This window comes from Microtus oregoni, unplaced genomic scaffold, assembly GCF_018167655.1.
Source record: "Microtus oregoni isolate MIOR12 unplaced genomic scaffold, Mior012 000064F_ref0000363, whole genome shotgun sequence".
NCBI lineage: Eukaryota > Metazoa > Chordata > Mammalia > Rodentia > Cricetidae > Microtus > Microtus oregoni.
The window spans coordinates 1,004,188-1,010,577 of NW_024543874.1; the positions used below are offsets into that span (position 1 = coordinate 1,004,188).

Here is a 6,390-nt window from a genome sequence, read left to right on the forward strand (position 1 = left end):
ATAATGCTAAAATCAGATGAGTTGTGAAGCCTTCTTTTGATCTGGGATTCCCCTCTGTATGCTGTCAATACCATTGGTGAATAAAGAACCTGCCTTGGCCTGTTGGTAGGGCAGAATTTAGCTAGGTGGGAAAACTAAACTGAATTCTGGGAGAAAGAAGGAGGAGTCAGGAGGAACCATGTAGCCACAGACAGATGCTGGAACTTTGCCCGGTAAGCCATAGCCTCATGGCGATACATAGATTAATGGAGATGGGTTAATTTAAGATAGAGGTAGCTAGAAATATACTTAAGCTATTGGTCAAACAGTATTGCAAATAATATAGTTTCTATGTGATTTGAGTCTGAGCTACCAGGTGGTTGGGAAATGAACTAGCAGCCTATGACAATAAACTGGCATTTCAACATGTGCTAGCTAAATTCACATAAAACCTGAGAGGGCTTGGAAAGGAATTCTAGACACTAAAAAACAAAGTTTAGCTGCATTTTTTTTTCCGGATGGGCTTTTCTTGCTGGTGGCATGCTGCAGTTCCTTTAAGAGAGGTTTTCCTGATTCAGTGGTATCAGAAAAAAAAAAAACCACATGATTTTGAAATGGCAGCTTCCTGGACTAGACAAAGTCTGATGAGGTCTGGCTCTGGAGCATTTCAATGGGGTCTGTGAGCAGAGTGCTACAACTTGCTTAATGGTAACACAGACCTGCGATTTGACCGTGGATCTGGGGGAGAGAGAATGTCTCTCAGAGACAATGAACAGACTTCTGCCATGTTGGACTGGGCAGAGCAAGCAGGCAGGGCCTTGTTTGCCTTAACAATACTGCCACTTAACTTTTTAAGAAGCACTTCTGGTCAGAAAATAATTATAATTACATATATACAATAAAGACAGATTCAGACATAAAAGACCTCTAAACAAGACAGAGTGTATTTAAAAAATGTACGTAGGCTTAGGAGAGAGAAGAAAAAGAGTAGAGACAGTAAATGTAATATAAAAGAGTACAGGCAGTCATAGATTAAAGGAGTAAAGATAATAAAATAAATATTAAACTTATAGAAAAAGTAATAGAGTAAGAAAAATAAACCACATAAAGATGGGATATATACAGAGAGTCTGCATTATGTATGTTATTGTATTTTCTTTGAATTTTTGTCTGTGAATGAACTAAGTACAGAGAGACATTTCATTGTATGGCTTGCTGACCTAAACCAACCTATATATTTTAAAGGTATGTTGATTCCAAAATTTGGGTCTTGGGATTTGTTGCTTTGGAAAAGAGGTTCTTCTTTTGTTTCCACAGAAGATGAGAACCTGTGTATTAATTCCAGACTAATGTGTGGTTTGATGTACCAAGACCCCCCCAAAAATCACTGTGAACATACCCAAAAATACTTCACCCAACAAAAAACAGGAAGCAGTTTGGAGAGAACTATGCCCAAATTCCCTAAATGGGTGTTTATAAATGTTTGTTTACATTTAAAGGAAGTATGCTATAGAGATTTGCATTGGTATGGATCTTAGTTTATTGATACAGATTCAAGGTCAATTTTGTTATATGTATATTTCTGCTCTTGATTATGGTATTGTGTTTGTACATCTCATTTAAAAATGTAATGTATAATTAAGAAATACAGGTTAATCGGTAAATTATATAGGCATGTTATTTACATTTTATATATATATATATATAGATATATATATATAGATATTTCAGTTAGATAAGTATTCTTCAAATCTTTCAGACACCTTCAGAATATGGCATTTAAATGTTTAAGAATTTAGGATTTTTCATGACAGTGAGACACATCTGCTCCTGGCAGCACCAATTCCTTCAAGAGGAGAATGGGCATTGAAGAAGCTCTTTAAGGAGTTTGCTAGCCATTTGGGTAAGAAACTTCTCTTGCCTGTACTGCTTGATGCTATGCTGTATGAACTGGACATGCAGGACCCACAGACAAATGACTGCTGGTTAAAGGTTAGAAGGTTCTTCGGGGTTCCTGTTTCATAAAAGAGTCTGCCAGACATTCTGCAGGACACATAAAAAAGCAACTGATGGACTTTACCATTACAAGGCAGAACAGATCTTCAAATTTCCCGCTTTGTGGAAAAGTCTGCTGGATACTATGGACCTGTAGGCTGAAGATGGATGCCCCAGTGATACAGAAGAACTTTGGGTGACTGTCCAGGCAGTGAGATTTCTTTGTCAATTCTCGAGTTTTGGAAGTTACATACAATGTACTTCCTGTTTACTTAAGTAATATTATATCCTTCTGGAGTCTTTGATGAAGTTGAAGAAAAAATAGTTATAATTATAGTTTTTCTTAGTTATGATGAAAGATAAAGTAGATATACATAATGTAACTGTAATTCTTGCTTGATACTTGTTTTGTTATATGCAATTTTACTATGTTAAAATTAAAACCTTCTTTTTCATTTAGACAGAAAAGGGGAGGTGATGTGGCATTCCCCTTTGTATGCTGCAAATACCATTGGTGAATAAAGAAACTGCCTTAGCCTGTTGATAGGGCAGAATTTAGCTAGGCAGGGAAAACTAAACTGAACGCCGAGAGAAAGAATATGGAGTCATAAGAAGCTATGTAGCCATGCCAGAGACAGATGCTGGAACTTTACCTGGTAAGCCACAGCCTTGCGGTGATACACTGATTAATGGGTTAATTTAAGACAGAGTTAGCTAGAAATATGCTTAAGCTATAGGCAAACAATATTGCAAATAATATAGTTTCTGTGTGATTATTTTGAGGCTGAACTGCCAGGTGGTCAGGAAATGAACTCGTAGCCTACTACAACATTCTTTCTAACTCAATTTTTAAATAAATATTTATTAAGCAAAGCTTTGTATAAAAATAGAATTTCTTCATCCTTAAATGTGTTATTTAAATGTTTGACTACCTTGAAACTCTCTGGGCGAGGGATTTTCTTTGTGAGAAGATTTTAAAAGATACAATATTTACTTAACATTTTTGAGAATTTCCTACATGTGTATAATGTATTTTGATCATATTCTTTCCCCTTGTCCCTATAACTCCTCCCAGATCCACTCCAGCTCTCTCCCAATTGTGGCTCTCACTTTTTTAAGAGTCCACTGATTTCAGTTTGTGCTGCTCATATACTCCTAGGTGTGGGGTTATCCACTGGAACACAGTCAAACTACCAAGAGGCACACTGTAAAGAAAACTGACTCCAAGGCTGGAGAGAGTACTCAGCACTTAGAAGCCTTGATGATCTTGCAGAGCAACCAGATTCAGTTTCGAGAACCCCTCAGACAGCTCAGAACCTCTTGTAACTCCAGTTCTAGGGAATCCAACCCCTCTTTCCCAGGCATCTGAATGCTCATAATGTCCATGTAGACAATCAGGCACGCACGCGCGCGCGCACACACACACATTCTTTTTTTTACAGTTCTTACTTAGTTTTTATTCATAATCATAAACTTAACTCTGCAATCCAGCTAGACTTGAAGGGGAATGAGGAAAATATGGAACCCAAAGAACTTCAGTGAGGGCAGAGATTATAGGGTACTGCGAGCAGATGGGGCTGGGGTGCTCTCCTGAGCTACAGAAGGAATGGTCTGGTGGGTAAGAAGCCCGCAAGTCAAAAGAATTAGAGTTGTCCACAGTCGGAAATGGTGATCTTCTTGCTGGTCTTGCCATTCCTAGACCCAAAACGCTCCATGGCTTCCACAATGTTCATGCCTTCTTTCACCTTCCCAAAGACCACATGTTTGCCATCCAGCCACTCAGTCTTGGTGGTTCAGATAAAAAACTGGGAACCATTTGTGTTTGGTCCAGCATTTGCCATGGACAAGATGCCAGGACCTGTATGCTTCAGGATGAAGTTCTCATCCTCAAATTTTTCTCCGTAGATGGATCTGCCGCCAGTGCCATCATGGCGTGTGAAGTCACCACCCTGGCACATGAATCCTGGAATAATCCTGTGAAAGGAAGAACCCTTATATCCAAATCCTTTCTCTCCAGTGCTCAGAGCACGAAAGTTTTCTGCTGTCTTTGGAACTTTGTCTGCAGACAGCTCCAAGGAGACGCGGCCCAAGGGCTCGCCATCGGCCGCGATGTCGAAGAACATGGTGGGGTTGACCATGGCTGCAGCAAGCGGTGAGAGGGGACAGCGGCGTCTGCAAAGCGGCCACACATACACATTTTTAGGAGCATGTTTTAAAAATAGAAAACTGCCTCCCCTTTTCCCCGGCATCATCAGCTCTCAATAGCTCTTCAGGTAGGAGACACACAACAGCTGTTACAGTCATACAGTACTCAATTGTGCTAATGTAGAAAAACACAGTAATTCATACCACATGGACATTTTCAGTGACCGCCTTTGACAAACGGGTGAGTGTGCTACTTGATCAGATGCTGTGCTACTTGTTTATGGTGTAAGACAGTGAAGTTCTTAGAGAAGCAGAATAGGCTGCCTTACAAGAGACCTGTTGAGTTCCAGCTTTCAGGAGCAACTCTGTCCTGAGGGCCCCACCGCAACTGTCTTGGGTCTTCCCTCTTGGAAGAAATAAGAACATAATTTATTTTCTATTTTATGGGAGCCCCCAGTTGAGAGACTCTGGGCTTTGAATATTTTAAAGCAAGGATGAAACTGTTAAAGTGTTTGACTTCTTTAAAGATTGTGGGAATATGTTTTGTAATGCGATAGTAACATGAAATTTGGGGGATAAACAAAAAAGGAAAGGTTATAGGTTAAATAGTGATGTGTTTGTGTGTCAAGATGACATGGGATAACTGTGCTGTTTAGTTTTGGTCAGTTTGACACAGCTAGAGTCACCAGGGAAGAGAGAATGTTCATTGAGGAATGGCCTCTATCAGATTGCCCTATGGGCCTGTCTGTGAAATATTTTTCTCTACTAATGACTGATTTTGAAGGGCCTAGCTATGGGTGGAAGGTGGTCCTGCGTTATTTAAGAAAGCAAGCTGAGCAAGCCATAGGAAGCAAGCCAGTAAACAGTGTTCCTCCATGCTCTCTGTTTCAGTTCCTGCCTTCAGGGTCTTGTTACAGTTCCTGACTTCTTCCCTCAGTGACGGATTGTGACAGGGAAATTAAGCTAAATACACCCTTTCCTTTTTTTCGATCAGTGTTCTATCACACTAGAAAGCAAACTGAGCTAGCGATGCAGAGAATGGAGCAGGGACACGGCAGGGTTAGGTCTCGAGAAACATGCAGACTTGGGATGTGGCCAGAAAAACTGGGGGTGGGGGGGGGAGGTTCAACAAAGCTTTTGGAGTGAGAAATGAACTTGGACATCTCAACGCCCATTTCACAGAAAGGAAACTGAGGTGCAGGTGGTAACTTCCCTAATTATAGAGTGAGGGTAAAAAACTTGGATCTTCTGATGCCATAGCCTTAGATTGGTCTAAAGTTTCGGTAGATAAAGACCCCAAGAGATGCAGGAGAGCGAAGAGAACGCAAAGCCCACAGTCTGGAAAGTTCAGACACAGGTCAAGGAATGAGCCATTTTTCATGGTTGAAATGGGAGAGGAAATTTGGAATACGGAGACTTTTTAACCCAGAATGTTCATACAGTAGATGTAAGATAACCGCATTTGAGTTCAGTGCTGGAGCAAGTTCTATGGAACCAGAGGCCAGTCTGGACCACCAGGAACCAAGAGCTGACCCACATCTGTGGGAAGCCCTGACAGGAGAAGGCTAATCAGCCCTTTGACTATGTCAGAAGCAAAGAAAGTTCTGAACTAGGAGGACAGGGAGGCAGCAAATTTCTTTTGTCCTGTCAAGTTGCCAGATAAAATATGCGATTCCTGGTTAAACTCTAATTCCGCTTCAATATAAATATATCCTGTGTCACATTCATAAGGACTACATAACATAACAATATACAAATCCCTAAACATTGCTTATGGCACATCTGAAATTCAATTTAACTGGATATCTTGTTTTGTTTCCTAAGTCTTACAGCTCTACGATCACAGAGCGGTAAGAAACGCGACCCCTCCCTAGGGTGGTGAAGCTTCAGAAGGAGGTTAGCAGCCACGAGGAATCTCTCTGTGGCATCTCCACCCCGGACTGCCCTCCCACTAACATTCTGCTAGAATTTCACCTCCCCGGTTGAGTAAATAGAATGTAGTTTTACAGCAGACTCTGAACGTCCAGGCTCTTCACACGTCTGTATGTTTACAGAGGAGCGCAAGTTCACGCGGGGTTGTGGAGTCTGCCGACGAGAGAGGACTGTTCCCAGCATGGAGAAGCTACGGGTGATCAAAGGCGATCCAAGGCGGAGGGCCCAATACTTCCTGCCTCCAGCAAGGAGCCACTGCCTCACCACTTAAAGAAAGGGTGTAGGCACGGTACATGTAAACACACACACACACACACACACACACACAGGGAGAGTCAG

At 41.3% G+C, this 6,390-nt stretch overlaps 1 pseudogene; it reads right to left on the reverse strand.

Moving 5' to 3' along the window:
- Window positions 1-3,416: 3,416 nt before the first annotated feature.
- LOC121440019 lies at window positions 3,417-4,127 on the reverse strand (annotated as a pseudogene).
- Between the last annotated feature and the right edge of the window lie 2,263 nt (window positions 4,128-6,390).